The sequence below is a fragment of the Panthera pardus genome, unplaced genomic scaffold (assembly GCF_024362965.1).
Source record: "Panthera pardus isolate Hobbes unplaced genomic scaffold, ASM2436296v1 HiC_scaffold_13, whole genome shotgun sequence".
Lineage (NCBI taxonomy): Eukaryota > Metazoa > Chordata > Mammalia > Carnivora > Felidae > Panthera > Panthera pardus.
In genome coordinates, this window is record NW_026526688.1 from 54,691,061 (window position 1) to 54,712,731 (window position 21,671).

The 21,671-nt window shown below is 38.0% G+C and overlaps 1 pseudogene; it reads right to left on the reverse strand.

The window, feature by feature from the left end:
* The window catches only part of LOC109262157 (FACT complex subunit SSRP1-like), a 118,591-nt pseudogene extending 104,554 nt beyond the window's left edge, over positions 1-14,037 (reverse strand).
* Positions 14,038-21,671: the final 7,634 nt, after the last annotated feature.

Below are 21,671 nucleotides of genomic sequence, written 5' to 3' on the forward strand. Positions count from 1 at the left end.
GGTTCATTTTGATTTGGCTTCTAAATAATATTTAAATATCTGTTTCTTACAATTCAATGATTGCCCTTTCTCAATTGCTTTGCTCTTGAGTTACAACATACAATTATTTAATTTTATAAATTTCTTGCCAAGCAATCCTTTATAAACACATACAACAAACCATAAAACCTTTTCATAAACACAATTATAAAGTTATTTTCATGTCCAAAAACTTTAGAAGAGATTCTTTTTTCTTTCTGGAATTTGCAATATGCCTTGTTAGCAAAACTTCAAAGTAGGAACATGATTTTGCATCTGGCACATCATAAATAATCGTGCTGGCTGCCAAGTTTCCCACTGATTGAGTTTATACTAACTTAGTAATATGTTTTAGTTAACTAAACCACACTTTGAATCATCATTCCTTTAAGAGACTGAAACCGTAATGGGGAAATAACTGACGTGCCACAGTTAAAAAAATTGATGTCACCCATTTTTACTGCATCAGTATCTCAGTTTCCTATGTTGGGAATCCACAGATTCCAGTTGATACAGAATTTTCTTCACATCGGGATGGCTAATTGGAAATTGTAGTCAAAGTGAAAACCGAAGAGTGAAAACCAGAAACAAGACAAACTGTGACAATTACTTCCATGAACACCGTCTAAAATAATATTTTATCCATGGTTAGAGTAGATGTACATTTATGTACAAGAGCTATTAAAGCCACTAAATCTACTTTATTTAGCTCTAGAAACCCTAAAATAAGATATTCCCTCTGATTACATGTTTTTAATAACTGATGTTATTGGATTCTAAGTCACACACACAATAGCAAGAGCATTATGCTTTCCCTAGGCTTTCTTCTAGCTCTTTAGGTAATTTATGACTTGGTTTGAAATTGTTTTATTTCTAGTATGTTTTACCAAAACTATGCAAAGAGACGGTAGTAATGTCATTTATCTAGAGCATATTTCTCTAACTAATAATGCTTTAGCTTGTATTATACATTATATTTGTTTTGAACAAAAATTAAACTTTTTTCTACAAAGACGAATAATTATTAAAGATTTAACTGTTTAAGTTTTCTATGAAAAAATAAAACTACATTTTTTACAATGTGGTTGCCTTTAAAGAAACCCTATTTACATTAAAAGACTAACAACTCCTTTGACATCCCACATAACCAACAGCAAAGAAAGTTTCTGAAGGGAGAGGGGAGAAAGACGATTAAACTCTTCATTACATTCTGTGTAATTTAAATCCAAGATGTAGCATCACATTTCAGGGAAAAAACATTATCAACAAAGAACATTCATCAGAGTTTATGAATCTAGCGGCACCTGGGTGGCTCAGTCGGTTAAGAGTTGGACTTTTGATTTAGACTCAGGTCATGATCTCACGTTTTGTGGGATTGAGCCCTGCATGGGGCTCTGTGCTGACAGTGCAAAGCCTGCTTGGATTCTCTCTTTCCCTCTCTTTCTGTCCCTCTCCCACTCTCTCAGAATAAATAAATACACTTAAAAAAATAATAACTCAATTGCATACAGTATTAGTTTCAGGTGTAGAATTTAGAGATTCAACACTTATATACAATACCTGGGCTTGATCACAACTGTGCACTCCTTAATCCCCATCACCTATTTAACCCATTCCCCCACCCACCTCCCCTGTGGTAGACATCAGTTTGTCTTACTGGAATTTAAATAAAAACTTAATGGAAAAAAAGAGAATAATGCAATGAATTGTCATGGCAGTCCTCTCACACAAATGTTACAGTGTAAAACGATGCATGCTCCTGATTGCACTAAATTCCAGTGCGATGGAAATAGTTCCCATAAAAAACTAGCCAAGATCTATTATTGAATTATGCAAAAACAAAGTTCCCAAATATGTCTGTTTTCCTCACTAATATCTCCAATCCTAGAATTCTGTCTAACACATAGTAAGCACTCAATGAATACTGAATGAGAGAAATAAATATTCTTATAAATAATCATAACTATTAATTTTGGGGAAAAACATACAAAATTTTAAAATCCACTCTATAACTAGACAAATGGGTTAGGCTTTCTAGCTGCCAACAGGATAGCTGAATTAGAAATTCTATAAACTGGTTCTGAAGGCCATGATGATTCAGAGGTTTATCCTGTGGCAATCAGGAGGTTTAAATGCAACCTCATAATTCAGACGATCTAAAAGGCATGTCATTTTAGAGATATGCAATTCATATGTGTAATTTATTTTTTTTTAAAAAGATGAAAATGGATGAGCTACACTGAAGGTCTAAAATAATCAGAATTTTGAAAGCAAAGGAGATGCCTCCCTACAACCTATTTACAGTGGAGTTAGAAAGACGGACCTTGAGATTTGCTTGTGAAAATGTTTAAAGCTGTAGGCTGTGAATTGACGGGGTGTGGTAGTGCAGAAGAAAAGACGTGTGTGGACAAATTATGAGGCTTTCCCAGCCCAAGTGCCACTTATTAAGAGTTTATGATCTGCCCACCAAGTGGCCAGATATAGTCCCTACGACCTTCACCACACACTTGGTTATTGGCATTTTGACACCTTTTTTTTTTTTTTTTTTTTTGCACAGCAGGAGGCATTCCTGACACTATCAATGTAATATACCTGTTTCAGATCACAAACATTACTCATTAACCTTAGGGCAGGAATCTAACAATCAAATATCCTCTGTCACCTAATTCAAGCCAACAGGGGACCAGATAGATAAGAAAACGTAATGTAAATAATAGAGAAATACTCAAAAAAATATTGTAGGGCTTTCCTGCTTTCAGAGTCCACAATCTGTTACAGTTCTAGGTTACTAATTATTTTGTGAACACATTACTAAAAAGGAGTTCAAAATACAGACACTATGATGTAGGGGAATTACACTCTTTAGTAGAGCGGCTTTAACTAGTTTTTTCTTTCAGTAACAAAATCTCCATGGTCTCAAATATCACAGAAAAAAGTTTTCAAGAATTAAACATCTTTTTTTTTTTTTCATTTCTTCTCCCTGAAATCTCAACAGTTACCTCTTAGAATCAATCCAAAGTATAATGTTCTCTATTTGGGACACGACCACTCTTCTCTCTGAAACCTGTATCTCCTGTCTTCATATTTTTCAGTTAACCAAATTTGACAATAGTTATCTTAAAAGTTTAGGAGGAATGAGGCTCTTTCTCACTTGTTTTATTTCCCTAACCTCTTGGTAACCAGGGCGAGGACCAAGTTCATGTTATTCCCTGCTCTGCTGATGACCAGATGCCAATTACGTCCCTGTGTGTAATACTATCTGTATTTTAAGACATAAAATGATGAGAATTACTAATGCTATTAGATTTTTAAATTCTAAAACACTATTGTATCATTGCGTTGTCCCTAAAGATGACTTTCCGCTTTTAATCAGATGTGATGATAAAAATTGACTTTACCATTTGAGTAGAGCTTATCCCTCAAGATTTTTATGGAAATTAGTTTAGATGAAAGATCTCACATCATATTCTTACCATAGCTCTTCACAAGTTGAATCATGTTTAAAGAGCAACTTTCATAATGCAAATGCTTGTATTACAAGTAGACTGGGATTTCTTGCTTATGCAGAGAAGATAAAGGGAAATAATGCAATGCTTTATTTTATTTTATTTATATATTATTTATAAAATTTTAATTATTAAACAGGTATCTTATTTTGGGAAGTCTTCAGAGATAACACTTATGTTCATTATATATCATCATAATAAAATTGTTTAGGGGTGCCTGGGGTGGCTCAGCCAGTTAAGTGTCTGACTCTTGATTTCGGCTCAGGTCACGATCTCGTGGTTCATGAGATCAAGCCCCGCATTGGGCTCTGTGCTGATGGTGCAAAGCCTGCTTGGAATTCCCTCTCTATCTCTGCCTCTCCTCTGCTTGTGCTCTCTTGCTCTCTCTCAAAATACATAAATAAACTTAAAAATAAATGAATAAAGCTGTTTAAATGTTGCTGGATCACACTGAAGGAAAATACTCTCTCTTTTCTAATGAGATGTAAGATGCAGTGATGATGGCAAGATGACAGCAGCTGGTTCCTTTCATGACAAGGAGAAGGGTGTGGCCAAGAAAATCTAGGGCAGTATATTTAAAAGCCAGATACATTTCCGAGTCTCCATCTAACTCTCTGCTAGGTGTTCCACCACTGATTTCTTCAGGTCTTGACTTCCGTGCAATCATGTCACCTTCTCCTAAAGCAGGTTCGAGAACAGACAATTGGCAAATCATCCACCTTCCAGGCTGTACCCAGGAGCCTGTAGAAACTTCTGAGTGGCATCTGGGCCATTTCTTAGGTATGACCTAGAGCAGCCCAAGGAAGCTGAACATCCAGGCTTCCCTCTGTACGACTACAGGGAACCACCAAATCTATTTTCATGCAGTCATGTTTCAGAGTGGCTTGGGGCAGTCTAAAGGGAAATTTTTCTCTATAAATTTGAGAGGGAAACAGGAAAAAATAACTTTTCTCTGTGTCTCAATTCCTAGTAAGGACTCTTGAGAGACTAGTTATAGACAAAATAAATTAACTATATTATTTTTCCGTATGTCTAAAGTGCAGTGTGAGTAAATTTGTGTAAAAGTGTAGTGTTAATAAATCTTCTATGTTAGTAATACAGCCAGTCTTCAGGTCTGAAGCCAGAAGCATCGTCAGACTTTGTCCCCAAAGGCCATCCCATTCCCAGATAGAATCCCAGTGGCTTATACATTCTCTGTGGAGGTAATTAACTTTTTTACCCTGCTGCCCATGGAACTTTCATTCGCTCACTACTCGCTGGCCATGATAGATTGCTAAGGTTACCAATCAACCAGTCTAGACCCTCTTGGTGAGTGACACTATTTCCCTATCAAGCTCAAGTGAAGGGACTGTGGTTGGGAATGCCATCTCATCCCCCAAGGCTGGCCCTAAAGCTAAAGTACATAACTAGGTTAGTTCATGAACTTTCTTCTGCCCTTATAGTTTGTTAATAAAATTCCCAAATTGAGTTCTCCCTCCCTGATTATGGTCCAACTAGCTCTTCAAGATTCCAGTAAGGGTGACCTTATTCTTTTAGTTTCTGGATTCCTTGCCTTCAGAGAACTTGTTATAAGTTTTCCCAAGGATGAGTTGGAGGATATTTGAGTAGAACCTAAAATCACTCACCTAAAAGTGTAGTGTGCTCTCTGCCTTCAACTCAGTGAGCAGCCTAGGGTGAAGCTCAGACATCTGCTCAATCCGTATTTCAACATGAGTTTCTTGTTTATCTGAGATACTCCTTGAAAGCCTCTTCTATCATCTTTGTAAAGTCTTAATTCCTGTGTCTGGGGGTCCAATAATTAATTCCTAAATCTTCCTTGATAATGTTCCTAGAGGGTTTCACTGAACCTCGATCTCCCCCCTACTCCAAGTTTTAAACACATGTTATATGCTAAGCACTGCACTAGGCATTTAGGCTTTGATTCTTAACCTGAGGGAATTCATAGGGCTGAATGGGAGGCAAACACAGAACACAAGAACTCCAAAAATAACTTATATCTTCACAAAATTAATAATAGAAGCACAAATTAATTCTGAGTCCAGTAAACAGGGAACGCTAGTTACATCCGTCAATATTTTTTTGCTTATAGGAATTGGAATGATCACCCCAAGTATCGCACTGGTTCTGCTCAGAACTGTTAACAATTTACCAAACTTTTACAATTTCTGAGCTACGGCTAAAGCCAGTGCGTCTCTAAACACATCTGAAATGGTTTATTTTGATATTCAGTCCATGTTCAGAAACACCATGAATCTAATGAAGGATGAAAAATGCATGGCATCTATTGGCTCCTGGATTACCAACTAATGGTAGCACAGTTGACATAACAAAATGAATTTTGCTTAAGGAATCAGACACAACTGGAACTGAGGTTTGAGAGGTGAAAAATGAGTGTTTTATCAGCTAAAGTACTCGGCTCCAAACTCCCCTGCTTCTTAAGTACGGTGTCATCTAGGTAATCTATTGCTGGTTTTCATGCTACATTGCATGCCTACCCATCCTGTCATAATTAAAAATCTCTGAGAGACCTAAAAGCTGTTAATGGCCATCCAAATGCCCACTAAGTGAAATATACCCACTAAAATGGATTTTTGAGAGTCACTCAATTTATAAAAGCTAGATATGACATGTTATCACATATAGGGGTTTAAAAGATGAACTGTGATGGAGATAATCTCCAATGATTAATACACTGATGTTCCTTCTGTTGATTTTTATTTTTAGATAATTCACTGCGTTAAATCTGATTATATTCTAAAATAAAGAGGTGAGATGTACGCATTTATATTTTTTACCCTTAAAAAGGATTCATTTTGACATGTGATGGCATGGTCTGATTACCAGCTACAGTGTGGTGTCATAATCTGTAATTTTAACACCCTATGTTGGAGTGCTTTCTAATTTATGGACCTGAGACACCAGAGTAGAAGCCAGGAGCTATCTTAACCAGCCTGCCATGCTGCTAGGGAGCTGGCATGTGTCCAAAGCTTTGCCATTCAGATATGCCCATGAAAGTCTTAGATTTAAAAGAGAATGAGGTAGGGATAACATATATAGGGGCATCATGTCAAAGGTTAAACTTCAGAGTAAATATTATGTTTCATTATAGTCAGCTTTCATAGGTCTTTCAGGTGACTTCAGTGAAATCCATGATAACTTTTTAAAAAATACTTACATATATTTTATTTTTATTTTAGAAAGAGAGAGAATGCAAGTGAGGGAGAGGGACAGAGGGAGAGAGAGACACAAAGAGAGAGACAGAGACAGAGACAGAGAGACAGAGATACAGAGAGAATCTCAAGCAGGTTCCACACTCAGTGCAGAGCTCAACATGGGGCTTGATCCGAGCTGAAATCAAGAGTCAAACGTTCAACCAACTGAGCCACTCAGGCACCCCTATGTGATAACATTTTGGCTTTACTTCACTTATTTAAGAAATTAGAATGATCCATTGATTTTGTTTTCTAAAGTTGAAAAAAGATCCTAAAGTCATTGTTGCAAATAAATATTTTATAATTTTATAAAAGTTGAAAAAATATAGCTTTAAAGAAATCAATAGGTGTTCATTTAGATTGACCTCTATGTGAAAAATGAATAAAATCATGGCTCAAATATATTTAAATTTTTTTTTTACTTTATAATGTTAAGTTCTATCTCATTTTTTATCTCCTTGCTGCCTTGATTTCACTACACACTTAAAAATTGTTAGACTTGACCGTTATTCTAGGTTGAACTAAAAATTCCCCGAGAGAAAATCTAGAAGGTCTGTGTGTTTAAACTCAAGGTATACGGTTATAAAATGAGGCCACCTCATGCCAGGTTCCATTTTAATGCACACAATAACTATGATAAATGTCAGTTGCCATTTATCTTGGGATTGTGTTGTAGAACAATACAAGCTCTTCACTAATCTCTTCTTTGGCGACTTGCTTGATTACATAATGCCACCATGCTATAAAAAACAAAAAAACAAAACAAAACAGTGCCTTCAACTTGGCACCCACAGAAAGCTCCCATCCCACCTGGGGCTTTTTGCCCCAAGGTCTCAGGCACTCTTGTGGCCACCAGCTGAGTCCTCTTGAAGCCAAGAGTCAGCTGTGTTTTCTAAACCTACTTATGTCAGCTGTACTCATTACCGATGTAATTTAGTTAGATATTATATAAACCAATGAACTGCTAGTGAAAAAAAGAAAGCTACCTTTTAAAAAAATGTTTATTTTTGCAAGAGAGAGAGAGAAAGCATGAGTGGGGTAGGGGCAGAGAAGGGGACAGAGGATCTGAAGCAGGCTCTTTTGCTGACAGTAGAGAGCCTGATGTGGAGCTCGGACTCATGAACCATGAGATCATGACCTGAGCTGAAGTCAGATGCTTAACTGACTGAGCCACACAGACACCCAAAGAAAGCTATCTTTCTAAAAAAAACTACGGGGAACGGTTTGGAAATTTTTAATAAATCTAGTCACTGAAATGATTGCTATTGAATGTGGTTGAATATGGTGTAGGTGAAACAGCTTTGAGGGACTGGGATAAGAGAAGCAAAATGTAGATGAATTTTTCAATTATATTGTTTTGTAACTGTTTTTCATGTACTTGAAAAAAATCTGATATTGTAAATAACGCCCTAAGGGTGTGATCTATACAACAAAGATGATATAGAAGACTCCAATGAACATATCCGGCAAAGACAAGACTTGGTATTGCATCACATATTGCTAAATTCACGAGCATTTATTATTTTCAAACTAAAATGTTTAAACTGCTTATCTACACTATTTTCCTCATGAATTCCACTCTTTAACTGACTCAGAAATGCAACCAAACACCAGTGACAACTGTGTCAGATACGATATAGAATCGAATAAATTGCAAAACAACTTTCCAAATCAATTATCACTGAAACTTTCCACTATATCTCATAGTTTTAACGAGTCACCAGATTCTGATCCCTCCTTTACATGTGTGCTCTCATCTTTTGAGCCAGATTTTGTCACTGCAAGTCTAAATTGCCCTAATTATCCTCTAAATCGTATCATCATTTTGGGCCCTTTACAAATAAAAACAGTCCTACAATATTTTTCAATACTTCCACCATTATGATACTTTAAGGTTCTCATAATGGTGAGAACCTTAGCTCTCATAAGGTTCTAATATTATCTTCTTTGCTTACATCACTCAATCCAGACTTTCCACCTATCATACCAATCCTGAGCAATTGGTCATACCCGCTGCCTTCTCACTACTTTTTGATTCAAGCACATCTGCAATGTGGGAAACCTTCCTAATGTCACCTGAATGCAGGATAATGAACTCTAACCCCAACTTGGTGATAGATTCTGTATTCTTCCAGTATTTTCTTGCCCATCCTTGAGGGCCTGATGTAATTGCCCTCTCCTTCAGGAGATTTTTCCATAAATTAGTACTGACCTCGTTTTCTTTATTCCTATTTGTCTGTCTCACGTTCTGTTTTATAGGGTGACATGATTACTGAGGGTGTGGGTTATGTATTTTCTCTTTCCAACTAAATTCCCATTGTTGAACATAGGAACCAATTTTTTTCATTTCTCCAGTGCCTTTTCATAAAGCATTGTATACACTAAGACCTCAATAAATCTTGTTGGCTGAAAAATGATGATGGGGCACCTGGGTGGCTCAGTTGTTTAGGTGTCCAACTTCGGTTCAGGTCATGATCTCGAGGTCTGTGGGTTTGAGCCCCACATCAGGCTCTGTGCTGACAGTCAGAGTCTGGAGCCTGCTTCACATTCTGTGTCTCCTTCTCTCTTTGTCCCTCCCTTGCTCACACTCTGTCTCTCTCTCAAAAATGAATAAACATTAAAAACAATTTTTTAATGATGAATGATAAATGATTTAAAAAAATGATACCAAAAATAAGTAGTAAACATGAAATATTTATAAAGCACTTTTGGGGTACCTGGATGGCTCAGTCAGTTTAGCGACTCTTGATTTCAGCTCAGGTTACGATCTCACGGTTTGTGAGATTGAGCAGTAAACTGGGCTCCACACTGACAGCACGGAGACTGCTTGGGGTTCTCTTTCTTCTTCTTTCTCTACCCCTCCTCCACTTACACTCTCTCTCTCTTTCTCTCAAAATAAATAAATAAACTTAAAAAAATAAATCTTCATAAGGCACTTCTATATTGGAAAATCAGAAGTTCTAGTTATTTATATCAAGGATAAAAATCTCATCTCTTGCCCTTATAATGAGTGTGATTTCCTTAGTTTTAACAATTCCTTTGTTTCCTTGTCCTTATAACTTACTATTTCACGTGCTTATTATGAGGATTAATGAAATAATTCAAATAAATAGTGCCTGAGACATCAAAAGTTATCAGGTTATTGAAAAATTAATTTCCTTCCCATCACTTATTCTCATTCACACATTTTTAAAAATTTCGTTTGAACATAAATGTTTAAGCTATAATCCAGCATAACTCCAAACATTTTTCTGAAAGTGATTTATAGCAAACATTCTTGGTGTATGTGTGTTGGGGAGGGAATATGTCAGAGAAAGAAATGGTTAGCTGAATAAATATAAATATTTATTATATTTATCTAAAAACTTCAGGGCACCTGGGTAGCTCAGTCGTTAAGTTAAGCCACCGACTTCGGCTCAGGTATGATCTCATAGTTCGTGAGTTCAAGCCCCGTGTCGAGCTCTGTGCTGACAGCTTGGAGCCTGGATCCTACTTCAGATTCTGTGTCTCCCTCTCTCTCTGCCCCTCTCCCACTTACATTCTGTCTCTCTTTCCTCTCAAAAATAAACATCAAAAATTTTTTCTTAAAAGTTAAAAAAAATAAAAATAAAAACTTTGTGCAGCTCATACTCCTTAATACAAATGAGAAGCAAGGGACACCTGGGTGGTTTAGTCAGTTAAGCATCAGACTCTTGATTTTGGCTCAGGTCATGATCTCACAGTTTGTGAGTTTGAGCCCAGTCCCTGCTTGGGATTCGTTCTCTGCCTCTCTCTCTCTCCCCCTCCCCTGCTCGCAGTCTCCTTCAAAATAGATAAGCATTAAAAGAAATTTTTTTAAGGGGCTCCTGGGTGGCTCAGTCAATTGAGCGTCCAACTTTGGCTCAGGTCATAATCTCGCAGTTTGTGACTTTGAGCCCCGGGTCGGGACCTGTGCTGACAGCTCAGAGCCTGGAGCCTGCTTTGGATTCTGTCTCCCTCTCTCTCTGCCCCTCCCTCACTCATGCTCTCTCTCTCTCTCTCTCTCTCTCTGCCAAAAATAAACAAAAAAAATTTTTTTTGAATGTTTTAATGAGCAGACAAGGAATTGATAATGTGACTGAAAATTTACAATTGAGGAAAAGGCAGGCACCTACCTTAAGTACCTGCACACCACATTTCCATGAGTCAAAGTGAAGGGGTGTGGACCCTTCAACAGTAGGTTCTGTTGAGAAGATACAGAAATAAATTTCTGTTTAGGACTCAGATCTGCAAAGATTTACATATACTATCACATAGACCCAGAGTGATATGCCAAAGGAGATTTATTTTATGTGTTTTATTATTTTATTTTATTTTATTTTATTTTATTTTATTTTATTTTATTTCATTTCATTTCATTTCATTTCATTTTATCTCATTTTATTTTATTTCATTTTATTTTATTTTAATTTTATTTTAGAAACAGGAAGTTTCACTTGGAGCTGGTGGAAATCAAGGCTAGGATGCACTGTGGTGAAGGATAATTTGGAATTGGTAACTAAGATTGTTAACTGGGGAGGTAGTATTTCTTCAATCTCAATTAGTTACACTGCTCAATACATCTCCTCACTCTTCTTTTAGCACCTCTATAAGGCTGATTACTCCGTCCAGAATTCCAGCATCAAGGTACTATTTATGTGTCAGAAGGACATCATGATTACATAGAGAAAACCTGAGAAGCAATGGACATTTTTAAATAGATCCTATGAACCTAAAGCAGCTAAATATAATACAAAATAATACAGCCACACATAAGGGTTTTGGTAAGGGGGAAATCAAGCCCTAACAGTATGATGACCAGGATTATTACATCACTCAAGAAAATAAATATTCAACAGTGAAGCCTATTTTCTTTCGCATTTAGAGGCCAGACCCAACACCCCAGATTTCTGAGAAGGTACTTAATTGCCTACCATTAAACTCTTAGCAGAACAGCTTGAAACGAACTCCGAGGCACTTAGAGCTGTTAGCGGGGCTGTGGTCTCTGTTCTGGAAGTCACTGAAGCACAGACCTGACTCTCCCTACGGGTGAGTGAATTAGAAAAGTCTGAACCAGACCCAGAAAAGCCTGAAATTTACTATGAAAACTACACATCCTTTCTATGTGTAGAATTAGGGTGAGCTGATCCGTTAAAATGTTTGTTAATTCACACACAGTGTGTTTCATTCGCCCCTTCACACACGGAAAATTGCATTAAAGGCCATTGCCTAAAAGAAACCTCCCTCTTAGCCGTGCTGTTTCTCCCCTTTATATTAATAGCAAACGAGTACATAGCATTTACTGCATACCACACCTTGTTTTGAATAGCTTAGTAATTAATCCTTGAAACAACCTTATAAGGCTGGGCTGTCATTACTATTATTACTCCTGATTTGCAAATGAAGAAACAGAGGCAGAAATGTTGGGTAATTTACCCAGGGTAACCCCGCTATAGTGGAGGCAGGATTCAAACCCAGTCTTCTGGCCCCAATTTAATGGCATTGGCCTGTACACTAAGAAAGAAGGCTTTCCGTACTTTATAAAAGATGGAAAATAAAATGCCCTTCCTGGGGAGTATTGTAGCATGTTCAAGAATAGCAGCAGAACTTCCAATCACATAAAACCGCTTCTCTAATTCCAGAATCTCTGCAGAGAGTAGCTTACGTGGGTATAAGCTGCGTGCATATAGGCATGCCTGTGGGTTTATGTGCTCGTGTGTGTGCATGTGTATACCTGCATGAGTGAGAGCATCTGTGTACTTATGTACATGCATGCGAATCACCTGTGACTCTATGAGCTCACACGTGAGCCTATGTGAATGCATACGAATGTGTGTATGAATGAGCTGTGCTCAAACGTGAGTACATGGCAGAGCGAGGATCCGAGTCCAAATTTGTCTGACGCAAAGCATGTATTCTTATGCTCTCCTTGCTCAGTGAGTGGAGAAAATAGTAACTGATATTTCTGTTTGACTTTAAGGTCTGCAAAACTTTCTGTGTGTGTGTGCATTGCTTCAACTGAATAAACAAAAGGTGCACCACGGAATCGCAAATCCTCAGATCCAAAAATTTGCCTGGAGGGTGGAAATGAAAGTTGGGAATTGTGATAAGTTTTGTGTATGGAGCAGCTGACAAGCCAGCAGGAGGAGAAGGGGGGAAAGAAAACAGGTTACAGAAATAATACTTTTATGTGTATATCATCCTTTCACCAAAAAAATCTCGAAGCACATTTTGGTGTTTTCTACCCAATGTTTCCATGCATCAGTGAAGTATATAACATTTCCCTCATTATTTAAGGCAAATAAAGTGCCACTGAGAGAAGTTATGTGATTTTCCAGAACCAGGCAGTGGGTCAGTGGCGTGGCCAAGTTGAAAATTTAACCTTTAGAGCTAAAGGAATACGGCCGCTTTGGCTTCTCGGGAGGCCCCAGTGCCTCCTTTAAGTAAGTCAGCTATTTTACCACATTTGTATATAATCGTCACTGCATATCTGCATCCTTCAGGGCACCTTCACTCCTAAGTTTCCTGTGGGAAGCACATCTCTACCTATTACCCAACTCTATAAATAGCTTCAAAAGATTCTCTTGGAAAGAATCAAAGGCAATTCCAGCTGAAGCTCTCCAAAGGAAACTTACAGCAGACACTCTCACCTTCTGGTAACTCTGACACATTAATTTCCCTCAGCCACCTCACTTAAAGAGTGAGTCTGGCACCACTGTGGCGGGGAGCCCTAATCAGATACCAAACCAGCGCTGGGTCAGAAATGATGTCAGATGAACGGCAGTCCCTGGGCCACTGCCTCATTTGGAGCAAACACTGAAATACTTGTGTTTTAGGCTACTTTATGACTTGCCTGAAAAATGACTTTGTTCACCATGGAAGGCCACTAATGTATGAGGTGTTACCCCAGGATTTTAGCACTTTTCCTTTATGCACAACATTCTTTTCATATGCATAGCTCCACAAACAGTGGAAGTATCATGGAACTACTTCCATTATCAATGTCATATATCAGGGGAGAAACTCCATGGCAAAAGGTGTGTTAATACTTTTCTGGATATAAAATCTAGCAAGGAACAATTTTACCAAAGGCAGAAGAAGAAAATGTTTTCATTTTATACCATATGGTTTGGCTTATATCGGATTTACACATTTGGGTTTTCTTATTTATTTTTAATGGTGGTCCTTCACCTCGGGTACGTGAATGTGGTTTTCACCTCGCCTCTTTGGGACCGTGCCTGTCGAAGGCTCTGTAGAATGGGGTTCTGAGAGTCAGCTGGACCTTCTGTTAGCTGATTCTTCATCTCCACCTATCTCCTCACGATAAGCTCCTTCCCTTGGGGAGAAGCCACACTTAGCCTGTACTGGGACCGGGGGAGAGCTGCCTTCTCCAGACATCACTGTTGTTCTGATTATCAGTCACTGAAAATATCGCCGTGCGACTGCGCAGAGAATATCACTTCTCCTTCTCAAACTCTCATTTCCCTCTGTACTGCTCCTGGAAAATCAGGCACACAGTCCGGTCTCCTTCTGGAAATTATTTGGTAATAAGAAACAGACCCAAAATGGTGTTGTGAGGTGAGGTTGTGACCTTTCACCTTTCAGAGCCCTGGGTTCCAAGCCTGTCTAGAGGTTGGTGGTCTTTGCCTAGTCAATACCCGCTAGTTTTCAATGGCACACAACCGTATGGGGTGTGGGAGCCACATCACATTATTCCCCAGAAGGAGTCAGCAAGCGGATGTGTGGGTGCAGAATCTAGCAGACTTTCTGTTTTGACTTCAGTAACTTCCAGTTTTGTAGAAAATAATCTGTAGCAGGCTGGGTGCTGGTGGGGATAGTAGGTCAACTTTTTGTATGTAGGTCCTATCAGATTGTTTATGTACTCTCAGATTCGTGGCTTTGGTTTAGAATCTTTCTTTGTATACTGTGATTAGTCCAGACTCGAATCTATACTCCTAATATGAACCTCATTCCCTCGACGGATACCTTTCAATCTTTATTCTGGTGTTCTCACAAATTATATCTCAGACACTTTAACTGATGCAAAATGCAGTTGCTTTAATGGTAATATATAATTTTCCAGTGTATTTATCTTCGAAGACAACCCAAGGTGTCAACTTTATTTATCAGAGACCCATCTTGCTGTTGCTTTCTTTACTTAAGAAAGAAATTTACTCCATTATAGTAACTGAGAATGGCTTTATGCTATTTTTACAGTTCCAAGATTAAACTGCAAACCTTGAAGGCTAAGGCCCAGGTCTTTCTGGCTCCAGCTCATAGAAGCTATTTATGTATTAAACCAGCTTTGAGTGGCTCTGAGACTAGTGGCCATATTTCGTGGGCTCAAATTACAGCTCTGTCCCTAATTGTTTGTGTGGTGTGGGGCAAGTTACTTGATCTAAATCCTGGCATCTCAATTTTCTTCTCTGTAAAATGGGACGGATAACAGTAGACTTGTCACAGGGCTGTAATGAGTTCATCTATGTATAGTTCTTAGGACTGTGTCTGGCTCACAGAATAAATATTATATAAGGATTTGCTATTATTTCATAACAGAAAAAGAGCAAACCACCTCTAGTCTGTCCAGTATTTCCAGAAGGCCATAAGAAGCTATTTGATAACGAAAAGTGTTGCACATAAAATCTAAAAATAAATGACCTATATGAGTCAAAAGGCAGTAAAAGAGAGACAGAAGGGGGTGGTCACAGTCCATATCCAGTTAGGCCAATTTCAGGATTGCTGTGTTAGACCAGCCAGTACCCCAGTAACCCAGAGACCTCCAATTCTTTCCACCTCAGTTGTCACCCATCTGTGTCCCCCAATGCTGAGTGTGCTCATGAGATTCTTTGGCATTGTTATTTCAAAATATTGATTAGCACTACACCAGCCCCAGGTGCCTAAGGACCTAAGTAACATTAACTCTTGGAATCTTATTTATTTATTTAAACTCTACCTATTAAGACTCAAGTAATCAAACTAAGGAAGAAGAAGAAGAAGAGGAGGAGGAGAAAGGAGAGGTGGAAGGAGGGGGAAAGAGAAGGGGAGGAAGAGGGAGAGAGAGAGGGAGAAGGAGAGGGAGAGGGAGAGAGAGGGAGAAGAAGACTAGGAGGGGGAGGAGGAGGAGGGATTCTGCTCCTCCCCCTGCTTGTTCTCTTTCTCTCTCTCAAAATAAGTAAAAATAAATTAAAAGAAATAATATCATCCCTTAAACTATATAATGCTTATATTTTGATATTGCTAAGTGAACAGTGGTACATGCGTTTCCTGTTTCAGAAAACCAAATTGTTTTTAAATAAAATTTTAAAGATACAAATGAAAAGACTTATACATGCTACCTACAAGTTTATATAAAATTTTTACATTGTTACAGAAGTAACAACTGGCTGGCTAAACTTCGAAAGGCCCACTTTAAAGTTTTATGTGTCTAGCTTTTTGAAATGCTTCAGGAATTTTGAAATAAATGTGGAAGACGCTATAGGCAATGTTTATGCCCATGACTCAAGGGCATAATTTCTTATAAAAGTCAAATTTTGGTCAGATTTTCCACTGACAAGAATGAAGCGTTCTTAGAGAAATAACCTTAATCAGGTCCAGCATAGGTATAAGATGAGTTTGGGAGAACTTAGTATGCCAGGAAGGAAGGAATCTATCCAAAAAGAATTGGGTCATGCTAAAGGGGCATAGGAGACAACTTGAAGAGACTCCCATTAGCCTAAGATGAGATAGTTTTGGTGTAAAAATAATAGTTGCAATGGGTTAAAATGAATCTCTGCGTCCTAGCAACACCAAAAAGAACCCCCTTTGGGTATCTTCGAGGTTGGTAGTACAATAGCACGTAATCCTGAGTATCAATGAATTAGGGGAAAGTTACCGTGCATTCAGGATAACTACATAATTGATAAAATAAAATATCTTTTTTTTTAAAGAGACTCGATGTAAAACTTTTTTTATTTATTTGGGTTCTGATTTTCAAATTTTGAATCCAATATACTCAACATACAGTGTTATATTAGTTTCGATTATACAATATTGTGATTCAACAATTGTATATATTACTCAGTACTCATTGAGATAAGTGTGCTCTTAATCCCCTTATAAAAGAATTCTGGAAATGACAAAATAGGAGAAGTATTATTTGCCAATGAAATAATGGATCTATACAACAGTCATCAGTTACTGCTAAAAAATTTAAGTGATGGGGATCCTTATAATGGAGAATCAGACTGACCCCATCTGATCCCACTGGTTGGTCTTAGCTATACTAAGAGCAGGGGACCAGAAAGATGTCTAATGACTGGTTGCAACAAGTATTCAGCATGGTCCATGAATAATTGAAGTTGAACGTGATCAAGCCTCTAGATTTAATTACCAGTTTACAGGAAGAATCTAAAGAACAAAAAAGGGAGCAAGAGAAAGCAACCTGCCAAATCCAGAATGCAGAATATTCTAAACCTTCTATCGATCAATGGTGCAAAGAGAATGGGGTGAAAGGGGACCATTACAGAGTAGAGACTTAAGAGACTAACAAAAAAGCGCAATGGTTTGATATTAATTTTTTTTAGCTTTATTGAGGTATAATCAACAAGTAAGATACTTAAAGATATAATCAACATGTAAGATACTTAAAGTATCTAATATAATGATTTGATATGTATATTGATACACACACATTGTGAAAGATTCCTCCCATCAAGGTAACTAACACAACCATCACTATATCATATATATATACACACATACACACACATATTTACATATATATAAATATGTATATGTGGTGAAGATATTAGAATTCTATTCTCTTAGCAAATTGTAATTATACGATACAGTATTATCAACACTAGTCACCATGTTATATACATTAGATTCTCAGACCTAATTTATCTTAGAGCTAAAAATGTGTATCCTTTTACTAAGCTCTCCCTATTCCCCCCACCCCAGCCCCTGGCAACCACCATTCAGCCCTCTGTTTCAATGAATTTGAGATTTTTTTTTAAGAGTACTCTCATATAAATGATACCATGTAGTATTTGTATTCATTCGCCTTATTTGGATCCCTATTACAACCAACCAACCATAGGAAGATATTTTCAAAACAATTAGGGTAACTTGAATACAGACTAGAACTATGAAAATAGATGGTATTTGGCAATGATAAAATTTTATTGGTGTGAGGGCCTGATGGTTAATTTTAAAAGTCCTTGGAATTTAAAATTGTGCACTGACAATATTTACGGGTGAAATGACATGACATCTGGGATTTTTTTTCCAAATATTTCTTTAAAAACATTGGGAGAGGTGTCTAAAGAAAAAACAGTGCTGCAAAATGTTGATCACTCTTGACACTCAATGAGGGCACATTGTAGTGTCGTTTATACTTTTGTGTATACTTGAAAATTGTTTTTAAAAATTGGTAGACAAGGTCTCAGTGATGAACTTGAGTGTCTCCAGTCTGGATATCCAACTGGGTTTTCCGTATCTGGACACCCATAATATCATAAAGCAAGTGAAATGGATTGTGAATTTTGTCCCTAAAATTACTGTCTAGATCTCCAGACTGTTTTTATATATGTTGCTACAGTGTGATAAAATATACTGTCATCATTAAATATTCTTGAGGGTTTGCACTTTTTTTGTACTAATTTATTAGGCCATGGTATGACATAAGCTGTACATATTTTAGGTGTTTTCTCACTAATATCCTTGGCAATGACTGAACACATGGCTATTTCTAAACCACTTCCTTTAAAAACAAAGCTGATGGAAAAAGTGTTAAGTTTTTGTTGAGGCACTCTGGGGCAGCATATAAATACATAACAAGGGATTCAAACTTTCTTTCCCAAAGCCAGGATCAGAAGCAGTGACATCCTCAGAAAAAACTCAGAAATGAGGGTATGAGAACATAGTCTCTCGCTTCAGATTCACAAAGACTATAGGAGGAACTGTTTGTTACATTTTCTACTAAAGCAGCCCCTGTTCGATGCTCTGGGGTTCTCCTAGATGACAGCTGGAAAAGCTGTAATCCAAAGAAGGGCTCGCTTTGAGAATCAAACTGCATTCCCTGACAGACACAGTCTGTTAGAGAAATAGTCACAACCCTGTCAACGCTAGTGACGTCTGCTGTTTGCACATATCCCAATACTGATATCATTCATCATTTGACACGTCTATTGGGATATCATCTCTGTTTGGTGGCTGTTTCATGCCTTAAGTCCTAAAATGAATAAATGTTTTACTGCAGCATTCTGTGGTTTATTAATATACACCCAGGATAAACCAAATAAATGGCAAACTGTACCATTGGCTGTGTGTGTGTGGGGGGGGGGGGGGGGGGTGGGGCAGAGACTATAATGCAATATATTTAACGTTATTTTCTTTAGACTTATAGACTTTCTTAAGAACCTTCATAATTTATATTCAGGAATTGCACTAGAATTATCCGGCATTAGTTTATCCAAATGACTGAAGCAAAATTCCTGCTTTGTTGTGAGGCACCAAAGGAATTCCAGAGTAAGTGGAAATGAATGTAGGTTTCACTTTTCTATCTACTGGACTGTCTAACTCTCTTAAAGATACAGGATATTTCTTAACCTCCAGTCCACTTTGTGCCCTTTCCTGTCTGTAGCTTATGCGTAACTGTCGGCAGGTATGAGTTTTTTAAGAGAAGGGAAAGTCTGTGTGTGTGTGATGGGTCACTTTTCCCTTGTGATGTATGAACTAAACCATCTATTCAACATTCAGAGAAGACTAGCAAGTAAAGAGGGAGAGCTGTCACTCCTCCAGGGACAGGAGATATCCACTGGACACCTGAAAGGATCATGAACGGTCTCTGGGATTGCATAGACCTCTGGGTGCTGGTGACAAAAAGTGCCTGATTGTCTGCTCAGGCTGAGGTTTGAGGTCCAGTTAGCAGCTACCTATCTGGTACCCCTCCAACTCCTTTTCCAAGTGAAAGAATCTGGTAATGAAAAAACCCCTAACCCGTTTCTCCTAAATCTTTGATCTCTTGTATATGGCCTGAGGCTTGGTCTCTGATATCCTTCCATTGAGGCATGGAGTGGAATTAAGTCCAGCTGAGTGGAGAAAAGGGCCTTAAGTTCTAGGTACATTGAAGATGAAGCCAAGGGACAGTTTAACATATCTTACTCTACATTTTATTATAAAAATGGAATCCTTCCCACTATAAAGTTTTGGGATCATTACAACCACACGAAGTGAAGCAGAGATTCCTTTTTTAGCCTCTCACACTCTTATTCTTCAGTTTCTACACAGTTCCCAAGGCCCCAGCCTAAGAGCAAGTTTCCATCACAGAAGTCTATTGGACTTGGCCATCTTGGATGCACCCAACCTAAAGGTTTTCAATAATCTACCCCCTTCCATCTCTCTGAATATTTCCCAGTGTTGCCTCCAGAAACTTATTTTAATCAGCCGGATGAAGCTCATTCTTAATGAAATTCATAAACATGAAAGTATTAGTGTAGGGTAAATTATTATAACTTTTTTTACTAAACAAATTGAGGACTTCGAGTAAAGATGCTTTAAAAAATTATTTTTAGGAGCACGGGGGTGGCTCAGTCAGTTAAGTGTCCGACTTCAGCTCCCTCAGGTCATGATCTCATGGTTCGTGAGTTCAAGCCCCGCGTCAGCCTCTGTGCTGACAGCTCAGAGCCTGGAGCCTGCTTCGGATTCTGTGTCTCCCTCTCCTTCTGCCCCTCCCCTGCTCACGCTCTGTCTCTTTCTGAAAATTAAATAAACATTAAAAAAATTTTAAGTAATTTTTTGAAAGGATACTTAACCTTGCTGGATTACAGAGATTACATTCAATGCACAGGATACCACAACTGCTGTTCAGATATACAATCAACACGAACGCTTTGCTTAATATACGCAGATGATATTTAGTCGACGTTAGAAATAATGATACCATTTGGTTCAGCCTACACTTGTTCGTGTCCACCCAAATGAATTGTTGTTCCCGTGTCTCTAAAGCCCAGATATTCTGTGTCTTGGTGCAATGTGTTTAAGACATGGACAATGTTCTCGGAGTAATTAAGATACCTTTTGAAGAACAGAGTATGTGCAAATCTCTTATTATAAATGGTAAACAGCGGTTTAAGAATATAGATCAACTATGTGTGCCGTTGTACAGAATTCTTATGCAGGTAACTAACATGGATTCACTCCATGCCAACCGACTCATTTGTTAGTTAGTAGACACAAATCCAGAAGATCACATTTACACCCAAGACAACTCCATGGGGATGTGACATTTGTGGGCCAGGGAAAAGAAACTGGGTAATAACAAGATTATTGTAATCATCTTAATAGAAACACATATACACAGACACAAAGTAAACACAAAATGAGGAAGCTAATATGGGATAACCTCCTTAGCTGCCCCCAAAGAAGTAACCCTGCAAAAAAGTTGAAAGGAAGAAATAAAATAGGAAAGGCATGGCCAGACATAAAGAGAAGGGGAAATCAAAAACAACAAGAGCGAAATGATGACCTTATTTCCTACATCTGACGTGTAATCAGCCATACGTAAACTCAAGAGAAGCGTCAAATGGCTGTGTTTCAGCAAGATTTTGATCTCCCTGTTCTCTAATGACAAGACTATGCAGAGAACGGCAGAATGCACCCAGGACTTCCAGTGATTTCTCTTTTCCATGCCCAGTGCCAGTGGTGAAGTGCCAACGTGGTGATGAGAAAGGAAAGATAAATATTTTCATGTTGTGCTTGTTAGTGGTTAAAAATAGATATATATTCGTGGTCAAACAGTGGGTGAATAAATAAAGTGAAAATATTTTTATAGGGAATATGAACTCTTTCATGGTCAATTGCACAACGAGAGAAAGTTTCAGAAGCCAAGGCTCAGGAACACCAGTTCTGGCATCTTTTTCTCAGTCGACCGACACGTTCTGTAAATACACTGAGG